Source organism: Rhamphochromis sp. 'chilingali' (genome assembly GCF_963969265.1).
Source record: "Rhamphochromis sp. 'chilingali' genome assembly, chromosome: 12".
NCBI classification, from domain to species: domain Eukaryota; kingdom Metazoa; phylum Chordata; class Actinopteri; order Cichliformes; family Cichlidae; genus Rhamphochromis; species Rhamphochromis sp. 'chilingali'.
Genome location: NC_137939.1, coordinates 22,805,195 through 22,823,048, shown reverse-complemented (window position 1 = coordinate 22,823,048; position 17,854 = coordinate 22,805,195). Strand labels below are relative to the sequence as shown.

General features: G+C 42.2%; 1 protein-coding gene across 1 annotated transcript in view; it reads left to right on the top strand.

Moving 5' to 3' along the window:
• LOC308406919 (nuclear receptor coactivator 3-like) overlaps positions 1–17,854 on the top strand; it is a 68,407-nt gene that overhangs the window by 21,574 nt on the left and 28,979 nt on the right. Inside the window, exon 2 of the mRNA XM_080898231.1 lies at positions 16,114–16,200. The gene's annotated coding sequence lies outside the window, so the exon portion shown is untranslated. The remainder of the gene's footprint in view (positions 1–16,113; positions 16,201–17,854) is intronic.

Sequence of the window (17,854 nt, the reverse complement as noted above, 5' to 3'; positions counted from 1 at the left end):
GGGTGGGGAGAGCCCATTTTTATTGCTAATGGTTTCTCTCATTACACATCAAACGGCTGGGGGTGCGTGCATCTGCGTGTGTGTTTGTGTGCAGCGGGCCGATTTTTAAATGATTTTATGAGCCAACTAAAAGAGCAGCCCACTCGCTCGCTGCTTTGATGCCGCGTGCACGCACGCACACACACGGGCTTGCAGCTGCATATTCGGTCACTAGCAGTTTCGTAACCGCACTGTGCGGCGGAGTACTACTGTCTAATTGTTGCTTCTGTTCACATGTAGACAGTCTGGTGAGGGAGTTCTTCCAGCGTGTGTCTTGTGCTGCACACGTGCATGTGTAAACACAGCCTAAATGCCAGTCACAGCAGAGATGGCGCTGTCAGTTTTCAGATTTTAATGCGATTGAAGTAATCCCTTTTGGTTTAGATTAAGCTCTGCGATGAGTTGAGTGGGCATAACTGTAGTGAAGAAAGACGTGGAGGAGACGCGAGCCTGAGCCGGTCATCTGGGAAGAGATGAAGGAGGAGAAAAAAGGATGAGATGATTTTCCTCTTCTTTCTTTTTTTTAAAGAGAAAAATTCTTTCTCTGCTAGTGAAAGACAGCAAACTAAGAAAAGGAGGCTGTGGATGTTATTGAGTTAACCAGACAGAGCCGGGGACTGAGAGGGAGGGAGAACAGTGGGAGCTGAGAGAGCGACTCGCTAGACGAGTGGATGAGGGCTGCGCTGTGGTGCTCTGCCTGCTCCTGCTGCACAGTGGGCACCATATGTTCTTATAATATACAGAGCACACACTGAATCTGTGCTGCTCCCTAAATCTCTTCTCTTCTCTTCCATCAGCTCTCATTTGCCTTACCAGCCAATTACCTTACCCAAGAGATAGGCCATTAGAGAAAACACACACACAAAAAAAGGGTGCACACAACCCTGCATGCACGCTTGCTATGCATCCCATTAGGTAAGGAGCACCTAGCCCGCACTGTCTTCAAGATCAGAGGCACCTCTAACAAACATTTGGCTCTACACGGACACACAAACACAAACACGCTTAGATAAGGACCCCACCCCCCTCTAATGGGAAGGAAGATTGATACAGACAGAAAAGAAAGATTTCTCAAGATGTCGTTCTGCCCGTGCTTAGCTCCTTCCTCTTTAAATATTTAAAGCAACCGTGGTTTTATGGAGTTGTTGGTTTTCTTTGACAGAAGTGCAACTTTTTACAGAGCAGCAGCAGCAGAGCCAAATGAGTGTATCCCTGAATGTGCAGCTGTTATGCACTGACAGTGATGTGCATGGAAGTGAATGCAGGCTGATTTGTGATCGGGGAGTTTTGTTTTGTTTTGTTTTTCTTAGGAAGGAGTGGTTTCACCTTTATTGCTGTTGTCTGGATTCAAGGTGTGTCAGCTGCTCTGTGACTGATTGTGTGCTTGCTTGCTTGTTTGTTTGTTTGTGGGTGGTTATGCATGTTGCCATGCAGTTTCCCTGTCTCTCCACCATGTGCTTTTGTCTGTGGGAGTGATGGATTGAAGGCAGGCAGCTAATGTGATTTAGATGCTCAACCAGGAGTGTGTGCAGTGCTGCGCGTGCATGTGTGCGCGCCCTGTCCACGTGTGTGCAGCCAAATCTGCAGTGTACGTGTGTGTTTGTCTGTCTACCTCCCTCTTCTCCTCTCTTTCACTCTTCTTCCTGCACCCCTCCCACCCGCTATCATTTTTTCCTTATGCTGTGCAGTTTTTGGACTCGGAGCAAATAAATAGAGGGAGCAGGGTGTTTATGTGGTGAATCTGCTGCTCCCTCGCTGTCACCAAGGAGAGCGCGAGAAGGGGAGGCGAGAGGAAGGTAGAGGTGGAGGAGAAGATGGTGTTCTCTCACTAAGGCTGCACTGATGATTTATTGTGAGCCAATTATGTCCCACTGACACTAACAAAGTCGCGCAGCTTATTCACTTACACACACACTTAAACTTATCATCACATGCATGCATCAGCAGATGAAGTGTTCTCACTGTTGGCAGCTTAAGCAGCGGAAGAGTTTGAGTTTTCCCTGCATGCAATTATTTTGTGAGGAAATAAAAGAAAAAAACAAAACACCTTTCCAGTGACATACTGTTTTTTTTTTTCACACAAACCCCACCCTCCTGTTTTTAATCTTTTTCCACTTGGCCAAGTTTATCTTTTTGTATCGAGCTCTAAGTCTCAGAACACTTGCACATGGAAACCTGCATTTGAAACATGAGACTTGGGTCTGCTTCCAACTTTTGATCCTTTAGTTGAGTAAAAGTGGCAATGCAGTAACGCTCCTTTACATGTTACTGTCTGCTTTAGTGAAAAGCTTCAGTGAAAACTTTCCTCAATTCAATTTTATTTGGACAGTGGCAAATTATAATAACAGTTGCCTCAAGGTGCTTTATATTGTAAGGTAAAGACCCTACAATAATGCAGAGAGAACCCCAACACTCAGATAACCCCCTTTGAGCATGCACTTTTGATGACAGTGGGAAGGAAAAACTCCCTTCTAACAGGAAGAACCCTCTGTGAGAACCAGGCTCAGGCAGGGGAAATTCATACCATAGGGGCATCTACCAAAAATCTTGGACAAGTTTGAATCTCAGTGACCATGAACTCAAAGACAAGGTCACAGATCACGTTCTCTGAAAATCTTGTGAATGCTATAAGTCAAGAACTCAAGGAAGTCGCCTGGGATACTCATGCCGTGCATGCATCGACTAGGAGGCCGAGGGGTAGCACAGGCAGTAGGGCTGGGCCATATTATACTGTTCACGGTAATTAGGGCTGAACGATATATCGCATTTGCGATAATATCGCGACATGATCAAGTGCAATTGATCATGTGGTAAAGCCACTGATTTTTTTATGTATATTTCTGCAATCTGCACATTGTACTGACTTTCATTTTAATGTTTACACCAGGGTTCCTTGTCAGCACTTTATGCTCAGATGTTTGTAAGCTAAAAATAAACTATTGTGTATGTTCAAATATACTGTTGTGATTGAAGAAGTTAAATAAAAATGTCAGTCATCAATTCATGCATCACCTCATGTCATCATAACAGAGGTCTGTCTTCCAGGAAAGAACAGTTTAAAATTAATGTAATATAGTATTGGCCATACTATATGATGTATTGCTTGTCTTTGTTTAATAATACAGAAGACAAAGACCTTAAAAAATAATCGCATATCGCATCGCAATCGCAATATTGGGGCAAAAAATCGCAATTAGATTATTTTCCATAATCGTTCAGCCCTAACGGTAATACCGGTACAATGTTGGGCAACGATAAGAAAATGAGATCGTTGGCAGATCGTTGAGTAAAACAAATGAACCAGAATTGGTTTGTAAAAATGGTGCCGTATTTGTCAGACTAAGGTGCTCGTAAATCTGGGAGTAATCTGGGTCTATTTCGCAGGAAGTTAGCGGAAGTTAGCTCGATGGTTTCGCTAGTTACCTAAACATTATATAGCATGTTCTGACTGAGAGATTCCTGAAAAAATTCAAACGTACAGCTCTGCTAACACTTCCAACATAAATGAAGACAGAAAACTAAACAGCAGAGACGTTTGTAAGGTTACTGAAGTTGGGCTAGGTGGTATGTAATAATGTGCTATGTGATCGCTAGTTACACAGCTATGTTAGCATAACATAAACACAGTGAAGCTGGAGGATGAACGCTAACACTTTTCCACTTGATAAAAGTTAACGTGAAGGTTCCTGATAGTTAGGGACAAATGCAGTCGCATGGCAGGATGCTGTAAACGGACCAAACTTCAGTCATGAGAACAATTGAAATAATCCATCCACAATACAAGGTTAGTCATTAATATACTGCAACAACATGGGAATAGAGCAGCTGTGATAGAATACAGCATTAATGAATCAATGGTACAGAAGTGAAGGAAGCAAGAAGAATGAGTTGAATAAAGTTTGATTTCTCTGACTGCTTTGTTTCGCTTAATGTGTCTTATAATCCCGTGCACCTTATGGTCCGAAAAATACATACTGCACACTGCAGTTTAATGTTGCAAAGCACCTCTTTTTAACTTCAGTGGATATTATACATGGTTATGCTCAGGATATGTCAGCCCATTTCTACTGGAAATGCCTTTTGGTTAAACTTTCAGCAAGGAATTTGCATTTGCACTGTTAAATTTTTATGTATCTTTAATACACAAAATGCATAAAAAACAGCTGCTTGTTTAAGTGAAAATAAATGGATGGGGTTTTTTTTGCGCTAGTAAAGTTGTGGAGTTGTATTTTGTCTCGCATCAATTATCGTCAGTTACACCGTTATCGCAAATTTTCAAATATATATCGTGATAAATATTTTTGGGCCATATAGCCCCGCTCTAGTTGGCAGTATTTTGCATTTTATTGTAGTAGCCTGCTGATGTTAACTATGAAAATGTTATTGTACTGATAAATAAAATAGTTAAATAATATGTTAAATAAATATGACAGTATGGCATCGGGTGGCAAGGTGTGACATTTGTGTCTAAAAATTAAAAAAAATGTCTCAAAGTACATTTACTCCACAAATGTGCTTTCCACTGCCTCGGAAGCTCGTATCCTGTCCTAGACTCAAAGAATTATACATCAGATTTATTTTACATGGTCGTCATCTTGAACGTTTTTTACAGTGAAGATTCAGCGTGATGGTATTATGTGATTTTTCATGTAGTTGGTCACCTCATAAAAGGTTCATGTAAATCTTCCTGACATCTGCTGCGGAAGACATTCAGTAAACCAACTGCTGCTCTGCAGTAATCTGTAAGAGAAAACTTTGTTTAGCCTCTCGTATCAAAGCAGAGGATCATGAAGACTCAGGTTAATCTGAGTTCAGATGCAGGATTGCAGAGCCAGCTCACACCAGCCTCAAACAAAGGTTTATTTTAGGACACTGCACTGAATGAGTGATATCAGTGCAGAGCTGTGGATCAGAGCTGTTCATAGCATTGTGTATTTGACAGCCTGTACTTTTACCTGACATCCTTTGCACCTGCGACAGTATACACGTACATTTACTTTTAAATGATCACAACAAGAAGACATTATGCTTATTTCTCCAGCTCAGTTTTACGGCATAAACTATTTGGATAATTTAAATGGTAAAATTTGAATGGCGATCTCAACTAAACGCTTTTTTATGGACTCATTTGTCTGTGGCCTCAGCCATCCAGGAAGTATGCATTTGAAGTACATGCAGAGATGGTTATCTCCTCAACAGCAGCAGTGTCAGTAGCCCCACAGAACAATGCAGTGCATGTCCAGGATATATTTCTCTTTCTTTATTTCTCTCTTGCCTTTTTCTTATTTATCAAGCACAACGACTTTTAAAGAAAAGAGAACTGAGAAGAGAGTCTACAAAGATGAACCTACTAGTGTTTATTGCTGGTGGTAATACACACATAATATACTGCTCAAAAAATTAAAATAACTCTTTTTAATCAGAGTATAGCATCAAGTCAATTAAACGTCTGGGATATTGATCTGCTCTGCTAAGTAGCAAAGGGGGTTGTTAATCAGTTTCAGCTGCTTTAGTGTTAATGAAATGAACAACAAGTGCACTAGTGGGGCAACAATGAGAAAACCCCCATAAAAGGAATGGTTTTACAGGTGGAGGCCACTGGAGACATTTTTTCCACTTCTCATCGTTTCCTCTTTTTCACTAGTTTGGCATTTGGCTACGGTCAGGGTCACCTGGACCCGAGTCCAAATCCTCCAATATATAGCCAAAAGGTTTGCTACGTCTCCAAGTACAGTCCCATGACCAATGGCGATTCCAGTAGACAGGCAGGTACTCTTAAGAGAGCTGGACAGGGCTGTAGAGGGTCGTTAATCCATCAGCAGGATTGGTATCTGCTCCTTTGTGCAAGGTGGAACAGGATGCAAGACTCATACAAAATTATCTCACTTCACTAGCCGGCATTGTGGAGCCCAACTGGCATTTGCCATGTGCTTTCACAGATGTGCTCAGGGTGAACCTGCTCTCATGTGACAATGGTTAAAGGTATGAAGAAGTCAAGGAGATCATTATGCTGCCTGTAACATTGTTCAGCATGACTGATTTGGTGGTGGGTCCTGGAGGCGTATCCACGGATACACAGACCTCTACAGGCTAGGCCATGAGGTAGTCAGGGCAGTCTTTGAAATCCTTGGAGTAGTGGGTGCTGGGTTCTTCCTGGTGCGCAATAATGCGCGGCCTCATGTGGCGAGAGTTTGCAGGCAGTTCCTAGGGGTTGAAGAAATTGATACCACTGACAGACTCGCCATACCTACATCCAGTAGAACACCCCTGGGACATCACGTTTTGGTCCATCCACCAGGCTGCACCTCAATCTGGCCAGGAGGTCAGTGATGCCCTGGTTCAGATCTGAGATCCCCCAGGACAACATCCATCATCTCATTGGAAACCCAATGCCCAATGTTGTCAGGCATGCATACAAGCATGTGGAGGGCACACAAACTATTGATTTACACATTACCCTGTCCATATCAGTATAGATGTCCAGCATGATTTTTTTTTTCCATTGAGGTATGATGTGTTTTCAAATGTATTTATTTATTGAGCAGTGTGTTAGGGTCTTTTTCTTACTTTATAGAAGCAGAGAAGGCATTTTATTTGCTACACCTATCTACGATTATTTCAGTCTGAGCCAACCTTTTGTTTTAGAGTTACATGTTTCAGTTTTTATTGAAACCTACATTGCTGCCTTACAATAAATGATTTTTAGGTCATGTGGAAACTGCAGTTTTTAATTCCAGTTGGATTCTGCTGTGAGAAGTTGGCAGCAGGTGAACAATTAAGGGTGTGTTTAGATATGGAGAGGAGTGACTTATTGACTGACCTGTCACACTAATTAGATCATACACTAACAGCGATATTGAAAGCCCTTATTTTTTTCCCCTCATTTTTAATTCATTTTACAATCACCAAAAGGAAAGCAGGTGAGTGTTTTCTCTGCAGTTTCCCTGCATTTTTCTTTCTGTACCCCATGAGGCTTGTAACTAGGTAATTTATGCTCTGTGATGACAACAGTGTTTTAAGTATTTACCAAAGCTCCAGTCATTCATCGTTCTTTGATATGACAGCCATGCCTCTTGGTTCATTGTTAATTAACTCACAGTAACAGACCTCTATGTTATGATAATGCATAGTCCCTGCATAATTAATGGCTCCCAGTGAGGTGTTTTATTTAACCCTGTACTGTGTTTGACTGTGTAGGCACGTGTCAGACTTGGTGCTCCAAACATGTTTTGACCCTGAGGTGTCTTTACGACACGCTCATTCACAGAGTTCGTCACCGTGTGGCTGCAAGTTTTCTTCACGGCTCAGCCCTAACGTGCCAAATGAGGACATGTGAGGTTTTACTGTCCTTATCTTATCAGGACTCTTTGTGGCTCTGTGCCATTACTGATGAGCAAGAATGCATCGGCACTTTAATGTAGTTATTTAGCCAGTCTCACACTCTCCTCTGTCCACATGTGTTCAGCTCGTGGCAAGGTTCAGGTGTTGACAACAATCCCTGTTGACATTAATGAACAATTACAGTTCAGCAAAGTAGTTTTTTTTAATGACACATATCGTCAATGATTTATGGTGATACTGTGCAGCTCGTGTTCTTGGAAGTAACTTGGGCTCTCGTCTGTCACTTGCTAATTTACTGTGCACACAAACACAGCGTCAACTCGAACACTGTGAGGTTTTGAACTCGGAGCCAATGACTACACTTTCATTAAAGGTTCGTGTAGTTTTAACAAAGAAAAACAAGCAACGTGCTCTCGGGTGAAAAATTACGGGAGAAGTCTGGAGTAATGAATGGAGAAACATAAAAAAGGTTTGATTTACAACAGGAGGCCTGAAAAGTTTCAACACAATTCTGAATACTTGTTCTTTGCTTAATTTTTGCTCATGAGTGTGTGTCAGTTAAACCCCTGCAAAGTTGCCTGGCAGTAGAAGCTACTGAACAAATGAAACTAAATGCTGTGATGCAAAGCAGGGTGGTGCTTTTTCTCGTGCCACTTTTTTATCACTCCTGTTTCAGTTACAGTGCTGAGACCATGATCGCCATGGTGAAGCTTGAAAAAGTGAAGCTTGTTCTCCGTGGACTGTGATGTTTGCAGATGACACTGATCTGTAGTGAAAGAGGAGAGGTGGAGATGTGCTCTGGAGAGAAAAAAATGAAAGTCAGTAATAGTGAAAGTGTAGGGCTTTTGTTGTTAACTGTGAGACTTGCTGTGATGTATGGTTTGGAGGCGGTGGCATTAACAAAAGGACTGGTGCAAGCTGGAGGTGAAGATGCTGAGATTCTCATGGACAAGCTTAGGAATGAACGTATCAGAGGGACAGCTCAGGTTGACCTCTGAGAAAGTTCGTTGGTGTAGTGAAGGAGGACATGCGGCGGGTTGGTGTCACAGAGGAGGATGCTAGGGATAGGTTGAGATGGAGGCAGATGACCCGTTGTGGCGACCCCTAAATGGAAGAAGAGGAAACGACAAACTTCACGAGGTCACTGTTTTTAGTCATTGTCTGAAAATGATTAATTTATGTGGAGAGATGAGACTAAACACAAATAAAGGAGACTGTGCATGTGTGAAGTGATCTCCTTAGTTTTTGATCTTGAGCATTTCTATCAAGTGAATTCTAAAAGAATTTTTATTACAAGATTCATGTTTTTAAAATCATTTTAAAGTGCAAAAACCTGATACGCTAACTTTTCTTTTATTCTTTTTATATTTGCTTCACTTTAACAGTTCATTTAGCAGCTTAACTGCAGATTCATGTTTAATGTTGGAACTAACGAAATCTTGCACACTTCCTACTGTACTGTAGCACGATACAGTGTGCTGTGTGGTTTTCCTCTACCTTCTTGGAAAGGATGACTCATGCAAACGCCTGTTTCTTTTTTTGAATATGTAAATGCATGTTTGATGGCAGCCTACAGCAGACACACCCTGGATGGCTGGATGAGTTTTATTTTTTAGACCTGCTTGGCCTATTTCTGCCCCGAGCCAGACGCCTTCCCTCTGCTTTTCTTCATCCTCCACCCCCTCTATCCCCTCTCTGAAGTGTGAAGTTTGAAGTAGCAGGCTGTGCGCTATGATAGCAGTAATTGGTCTAAAGATGGAAAGTTCTCTCTCACTTTAGAAGCAAATTGCTTCTTAGTTTAGTGGCAATTAGTGTTTTTTAAGCAAGGCCTGTTGAGAACAATATAACATCAAAGCTCCATTTAAAAGCAACAAAAAGAGGGTGTAGATGATGGAGACAGTGGTGAAACTATTGCTGTTGGGGGTGAATAGAAGCTCTGAGTCTTGTATGGGTTAATTTAAGACGGAGTGGGGTAGCTGAGAGTGGCTCCCCTCTTTGTACCCCATTGTCTGTGGAGGCGAGCTTTGGACTCAGAGTTTTTTTTTATTAGCCTCTGTGGTCTGATTTGTTTAAGGGGAGGTAAGGTGCCAAGATGTGGCTTGGCTCGTATTTTGCTCCAGTGTGAGCGCCGGGTTTGTTGGAGGGGGACTGAGTGAAGCAAAACTAAAGCAGAGTCACCCAGAGTACACACACTCACTTTCCACACAATGTACTTTTATGCTGTCTTCACTGTGCTGTTGTGTATGCTGGCTAGTGCACACAATTTCCCTTATTCACAGCCATTACAGAAGATAGACACACGGAGAGAAAAAGCCTGTTATAAAATGTGAGGAGAAGGGAAGAGAGAGGGGGAAAGGAATAAAGCTCACACAGAAACAACTCCTGGATCAGTCTGAAGTTTCTGTGCCTCCATCAGACGCCTGAAGACAAAGATCCGTCTGGACGTGATTTTTTTAAAAGAAAAAAACATTTTTAAAGCGTGTTTAAAAAAACTGATTTTCAGCTGTCAAATAACTCCAGGAAAACTTAAAAGGGACTTAATATTTCTTATTTTCCATCATGTGTGGATGGTGTCAGCATACATGTAAATGTCAATGTTAGATTTGTTTCTATAGCACATTTAAAACCAGTATCTAGACTGTAGTAGAGTCCAAGAATAAACAATACGGAGCTGGAAATGAGCATAATAGGTCCTATTTAATTAAGATTGTATAGCTGGTTTCACTTTGGATTTAGTTTTTTGTTTGGCAGAAACAAAACTAGGGCCGTTCAATATAACGATATATATCAGATGACGATATAAAAACATCTATCGTTTCATTTTACGCTATCGTTTGTTTCGTGGTGTCGCAAAATAAACTGTTTACGGCAATATTTTTTCATCGTTCTGATGGTCACTGTAGTGGTTATATTAATTTCTTAAAGTTCTCTCTTTCTCTTATATTTAATATAACCACACTACGGACGGACAAGCGCCTGTTTTTATGCGTTGTGGTTAGCAACAACAACGGAAACACCATCGCGTGTCCGCTTGTTTATGTTCCACATAAACCTTTAACAATAAAGCTCAAGATCCTGTTGAGACTTTTCTAAATAAATTGAATCACGTGAAAGAGCAGATTATTTACGGTTGAGAAGTAAAAAAGAGCCGCCAGGTGCTAAAAAATAAACCTTAGACTCAAACGTTAGAACAGGCTTTTCCCCGCAGCACGCCGTGTAATAAATACTCACAAAGAAAACAGCGGCCGTTACAACTTATGTCTAAAAATGTATAGTTTCATCCATCGGTTAAAACACTCGACTCCAGCTACATGACGCGCAGCTGGAAACACTTCCCGCAAGTCGAGCTGCCCGAGATTCACAGAATTTACAGAAAATGTTACATTTGTGTGATTTATATCGTTATCGGACGATAGATGTCTTATATTGGATTATGAGATTTTGGTCATATCGCACAGCCCTAAACAAAACCCCAAAAAATTAACTATATGAGTGCTGTAGATGTGTTTCTCAGCTGAAGCCATTTCTGCTCACAAATGTTATGAGCCAAATTATTTAGTTCATCCTACATTTCATAAGTAACCCGATGCAAGTTTGACTTTATGACAGCAAGTGGACTGAATATGATTCAAATGAGTCATTTCACTTCTATAACTGTCCATCTCATTTGGACAGCTAGAGTTTGTACACATGCCAGCCATGGATAAAAGGTGAGGGATGCATCAGGAAGGGCATTTAGTGTATCAGTTACATCCCGGGTTTGTGATGACTGCTGCTGGTGCTGTTGACCAGCCTTGTGTCGGTGTTGGTTTACATTTCATTTAATCCAGTGTTTGTTGTATTTATTTGTTTATTCATTATTTGTTTCTATTTATTCATTGGAACCCGAATTTTTGTGCCACTTCTTGACATTGGAGCGAGGAAAGGGCAGGAAAATGTTCAGTGCCATTTATACAACGCAGGGCTTTTTTTCTGGCTTAAAAATGTACTTGTTCTTTTTGTAAAAGGGTCCAGTCGGTCCCATATCTAGCAAAGGTACATCGGGTCTTTGTCACAGTGTTTCTTTTATCTTAATGCATTTGCAGCTTCATGCACTTTGTACCTGGATTCATATTTTTCCACTGGACTTTTTAGTACCTCATTCTACAATTTTAGACCACCGATTCCCAGTGCTTTTACTGCAGTGAACTTATTTTGAAATATTATTTGTACTTATTTGTCTGTAGACGTTGAGTCTACTTAAGAAAGATCACCCGCTTACTGATTAGTCTCATATAAATCCACACTGTAATGGACTTTGTTAGCAAGAGGGATTATTTCACTTTCTTGCATGACAGCATGGCCCTCGTTCCTGGTTTTCTTCCTGGTTCAGCTGATGGTACCAGATGAAGGCACGTGTCCGGTTTTACCATCTTTATCTTATCCTGACTGCTCATTGGTTGCACGCAGCTTTACAGTCGTAATTAAGACGCCAGATGAGGAAGTGTCTGTTTCATTATATTTTCTTCATCCTAAACTAGATTAAGTTGGAGGTGTAGCATGTCGTGGTTCAGCTTGCAGACCACTGCGATTTAAGATGAAGATGTTAGTGTAGATCACCATGGACGCGTGTTTGAGCTGAGAAACTGAAAACTTGAGAAGGTAAATTCTTATTTGACTATTTTTGGTTTTGTTCGGATTTGCATACATTTGAGTGAAAGTGTTACTTTTGTTTCACTTCTTAATACCAGCACTTTTAGCAGCTGTTAAAGAGGTCTGTAAGTCACCTGGTTTTTACGCTCAAGGCCAAACGAGGTGACTTTCAGGAACAAAGAGGAGGCCCAATAAACAATGATTCAGTGGATTCTGGAGTATCATGCAACAAGTAAAGAGGAAGAAACCTCAAAAGTCACAACAGCCTGACCGCTGAGCTAAATCAGCTTCTCTGATTGCGGCTTTGAAATGCAGAAATGCCGCCGAGACGAAATCTCTGCCGTAAATTCCCGCTCCTTCTGTAAAACTCACGATGCGCTGCGCATGTCGTGCTCATGAAGTCAACGGCTCTTGTGCGAGCATCCCCTTTAAACTGTGAACTGCGGCTGCATCTTCGTTGCATCTTTAAGCGCAGTCGCTTTAACGAGAAGAAGATGCAGCTGTATACGATATTTATTGTGTCGCTCGGGTTGCATTGATGAAAGACAAAGCAAGCAAACATTCAGACAGTACAAGGCTGAAGCCTTGTTTAGCTTTGTGGTGATGAGTAATTGAAGAGCGCGAGGAGATAAACAGACACGTGTTCAGAGGAGAGCAGACTGTAAAAAGGCCTAAGCTCAACATTTCTTCATTGACTCTGAATCTTAAGCTCATTCACACTGCTTTTAAATTCAAGGCTTTACGCCAGTATGAGCAGCGCTACATGCAGTTAACTACCATTTTATTCATTCTGGTTTTCACGGCTGTTTCAAAGTGAGCACAAAGAACAGTAATGATCACACTGAAGACTCTCTTGTCCCTGCTCGTGCACAGCACAAAGAATGACTCTTCCCCCCCTAAACTTTTTGCACAAAAAAATTGAGTCAGTTAGTCTTTGTCGCAGCTGAGCTATAAATTCTCCCTGCTTAAGCAGTCATTCTCCGGCTCTATTTTTCTCCCCTTTCAATTAATAGGAAACACATCGGTTGAAGGAGGGTCTTTGTTGGTGCGTGAGAGTCCATACATCACCTAAACTAGAGCGCTCACCCCTCCTCCTCCTCCTCCTCCTGTCTCCTGCCTGCTAACACACATGCACACACCGACAGCCTCCATCTGCTCCCAATCATGGGTGCAGCCAGCGGTCAGGTCGCTGATGGTGAATGGCATATAGGCACATAACACACACGTAAACATACACAGTGTAACAAACTGCTTTAAAATTACATTTTGTTCCGCAATTCACAGTTTTTGTGTGAGTATAACCAAGTAGTACAAAAGCTGATTACTCTGAGGTGCTTTTTTTCCCCTAATTTTTGATTCTGTCGTAACTCATCTGCACAAAATTATATTGAATCAAGTCCAGCTGTCTTATTTAGCACGCAACATAAAGAAGGTGAGCAAACAGTCAGTGTTCAAGTGAAAATCTTAAATTTAGAAGTATTCTGATGGTTGTGTTTTGAATAATTGCTCAAGGTGTGGCTAGCATGGGGCCACCATCTGTCCATCAATAATCCTGAGGGGGTTGCACTATCTAATACAACATCTTTAAGGTCTTTAATGTGCCCGGGAGCGTTTCCAGTTGGACGGGGGCTGGAGAGGTATTTTCACCCACCCCAGACACGGTCCCGTACAGTTCTCCTAGATCCTGACTGTGCACCGGTAGAAACAGATGATGTAAGCATCTGTCTAATGTTGATTGGTTGACAAGTGGGCTGGAATAGAGAAGGAGAGGTGACAAAAACACTCAATAAATAAAGATCAATAAATATAGTATATAAAGTTCAAGCACCGACTGCAGAGGATGCTTTTCATTGTTTGTAACACTCTGTATGGCTTCGCTCTTCTGCGTGGCTGGCAGACAGACCAATCACAGCGCAAGAAAGAGTGGTCCACAGACTGCTTGCACCACATATTTTCTACACTGCCTCCATCTGACAACAGAACTCTCTGCAGGCAGACGGGCCGTCCCCGGACAACTAACCCGCTACCTGTGCTGGACCGTAAATCCTGCTTTAGAGACACAGTCCATCAGACATAAGAAAAAGACAAATTAGTTAGCGCAGGAATATACATCAGAACGCTGAAGTGCAAACAAAATGCAAAGTGTGTGCGTGTTAGCGATCTAACACGCACACACTGACGATCTGATGAATGCACTGGGGCCAACTCAGGGTTCCATATCTTACACGAGGATACTTTGGTATGCAGAGTGGAGCCAACCTTCGTAGATGTTGATGGTTGACCTGTAGATGACCATAGATGAAGGTCACTGATCGTAACTTTCTTCGTTATCCATATTTAACTGAGAAAGTTAAATATGGCTAACAGGCTTTCTCCCACAGAAACATATTACACGTCATGTAACATGTCATGTTAGATTATTTAGTCATTTAAAAATTGGCTGTAGGTGTGAATTTAAGGGTGAATGGTTTCCTGCCTCTCTGTTTTTGCCATGCCACCCGTCGATAGTGTTCCCAGCATGTGTCAGCTAGGATAGGCTAGCTGGTTCAGAAAATGATGGATGGATTCTTTGACTTAATATTGCGTAACATGAAGAAATATTTCATATGGTTTTTGCAAATCTTCTTGCTGTTGCCTAATATGCTGTTTTTAAATCTACATTTGTCTCCTGAAAGACTCAGTTTTTCAGCACAACAGCTCATGAAAACCTTTTTTTCTCGATTCCAAAGCCTGTTGTTAGTGCATTCCACCGATCTCTGCTTTAAGGCATTTATCAGCTTTTGATGGCAATAAAAAAACTTTCTATTATAGAAGGATGACTAGAAAAATTAATTCGGGAGCTCATTTTGCTGCTGTTCAGTGCTCTATAGATAATAAATCTAAAGTAATTATATTTTAAAATAAAATGTTGATGAAATTTACAGTAGAAATACTTAACAATATATTAAGACTGAAACACTTGCAATAAACCATACGTTACATTTTTTGCATTTGTTTTATAGGAAGAAGAACAGCAGGCAAAAACGGTAAAATAACAGTTAAAGCCTGGTAGACGTGAGATTAACAATAGAATCACACAGACGCACTCAAACTGAACTCAGAGACTCCGACGTGACGCTCTCATCATTCATTTAATAAAAATGAAAGTAAACCTACTTTCTGTCTCTCACACACACAGACCCACACATGTGCTGAGGTACAGGGACAGAAGAACATGAGCCAGCCTTGTGGTGTGCTTCACCGATGACAGGGTGTCATGGAAACGCCCAGCGTTCCCCATGGTTACGCACTGTTTACCCCTACGGGATACTCTTCTTGGATTGTTCAGACGCTGAACACTTGAGCTTCTACAACAACTCATGGCCAAAGAACACACACAGACACACACACAGTGTTTCTTATCAGGATCTAAATGGACACAAATTAGCCTATTATGTGCTTTTGGGATTAGCGCAGTGATTTTAGCCTAATAGTCTGTTTTTGTGCTCTTACTCCAAGTCCCTACGCCACAGTGGATATTTGCCAATAAAGGCTTGGTGTTTATATCCAGTTGTGTTTTTGAAGTATTCATTCAGAGGGAAAGATGTGGAAGCACTTCACTTTGTCTTCTTTTTTAAAAAAAAACTTGGGTGGCTGAATTGTGGATCACATGCTGTCTTCACTTTCAGGTTTCAGCTCTTTGGCTTCCTGTAAAACTTGTGTCTCAACATCCCTTTGTGTGTGTGTGTGTGTGTGTGTGTGTGTGTGTGTGTGTGTGTGTGTGTGTGTGTGTGTGTGTGTGTGTGTGTGTGTGTGTGTGTATTTGGTCAGGTTGTGGGAGAGGTCTGCATGTTAATGCAAATGCACAGGAGCCATGATGTGTTTGCTCTGTACGTGTGCAGCCGTAATGAAGACAAAAGCACATAGCGAGGCTGGGCTCCCTCGCAGTTTCTTCTCCTCATTAAGACGTTAATGGTGCTTCCTGTGCATGTGTCTTCAGGCTGCTGATTAATAATGCTGCTTGTTATTCATTAATATTGCCCTAATGAACATGCACTGTTGAGCATGATTGTTAAACTTTTTTGCGTGTGTGTGTGTGTTTGTTTTTTCTTTTCTCTCCAGACTCCATTGATCAGCCCACATAGGACCGCGCCCCCAAAGCGAGGGGAGGGGGGACCTGATCGTCCATCATCTTGGCGCCGTGGAAAGGTGAGCTAACATCCCGCACGGTTGGCATGGTAACGGCCTCCTGAGTTCAGGTTGAACGGTTTGTCAGAGACAGTTTCTTGTTGTTGCCACACTCTTGCAACATCCTCCTGACCTGAACGCTGAAATGCAGAGAAAAGTGTGTGTGTGTCTGTTTTTGAGGCAAATATTTTATGGAGGTGGGGGGGGGGGGGGGGTTTGTTGTTTTTTTTTAGTGCGTGTGTGTGTGTGTGGTTGAATTTTGGAAGGTGGAATAGTTTACGAAAAAAGACCGGTAGTGGCGGTAGCAACAAGGGAAACAAAGAGGGCTGCGAACGATTTTCAGGGAGATGAGAAAATGAAGAGTGGGAAGACAGCAGGGAGACAGGAGGAGAAATCAAATTATTCTTTGTGCTCTACCTGCCACGGAGGCTGAAAGAGAGCATTAATCTTTTACCCCTGTCTGCAGGTGACGACAACACACACACTCAAGTTCAAGTTCAAGTTCAACTTTATTGTCACTTCAACCATATACAGTTTAAAAATACACAGTGAGGTGAAACAACGTTCCTCCAGGAACCAAGGTGCTACAAGACAAGTTAGTGCAAAAAAAATAATAATATATAATATATCTAGTAATAATATTGTGCAAAAGAGCATTTACAGGTTGGTGTGTGCGATGGTTTGGTGGTGTAGGTCAGTGTGTTTGCGCTTTGTGTTGGTTAGTCAGTCCAGTCTCAATGTTTTGAGGTATTTGAGTTAAGCTGAGTGATAATGTTAGTGTATGTGTGTGTGCGTGTTTATCAGTCAGTCCCTTTTTGCTGAGGAGACGGATGGCTTGTGGAAAAAAGCTGTTGCACAGTCTGGATGTGCGTGCCCGAATGCTTCGGTACCTTTTTCCAGATGGCAGGAGTGTAAAGAGTGTGTGAGAGGGGTGTGTCCGATCAGCCACAATGCTGGTGGCTTTGCGAATGCAGCGTGTGGTGTAGATGTCCTCAGTAGAGGGTAGAGAGACCCCGATGATCTTCTCTGCTGTTCCCACTATCCGCTGTAGGGTCTTGCGGTCTGATATGGCACAGCTCCCAAACCAGACAGTGATGCAGCCGCTCAGGATGCTCTCAATAGTTCCTCTATAGAAGGTGGTCAGGATCGGTGGTGGAAGCCGGGCCTTTCTCAGTCTTCTCAGAAAGAAGAGACGCTGTTGGGCTTTCTTGTGCAGGGAGCTGGTGTTGAGGGACCAGCCGAGGTCCTTCTCCAGGTGTACACCCAGGAATTTGGTGCTGTCAACGATCTCCACAGAGGAGCCGTTGATGCTCAGCGGTGAGTGGTCGCCTCGTGTCCTCCTAAAGTCAACAACCATCTCTTTTGTCTTGTCAACATTCAGAGACAGGTTGTTGTCCTTACACCAGTCCGTTAGTCTCTGCACTTCCTCTCTGTACGCTGACTCGTCGTTCTTGCTAATGAGACCCACCACGGTCGTGTCATCAGCGAATTTAATGATGTGATTTGAACTGTGTGTTGCTACACAGTCATGAGTCAGCAGTGTGAACAGCAGAGGACTGAGCACACAGCCTTGTGGGGCCCCAGTGCTCAGTGTGGTGGTGCTGGAGGTGCAGTTCCCGATCCGTACTGACTGAGGCCTTCCGGTCAGAAAGTCCAGGATCCAGTTGCAGAGGGA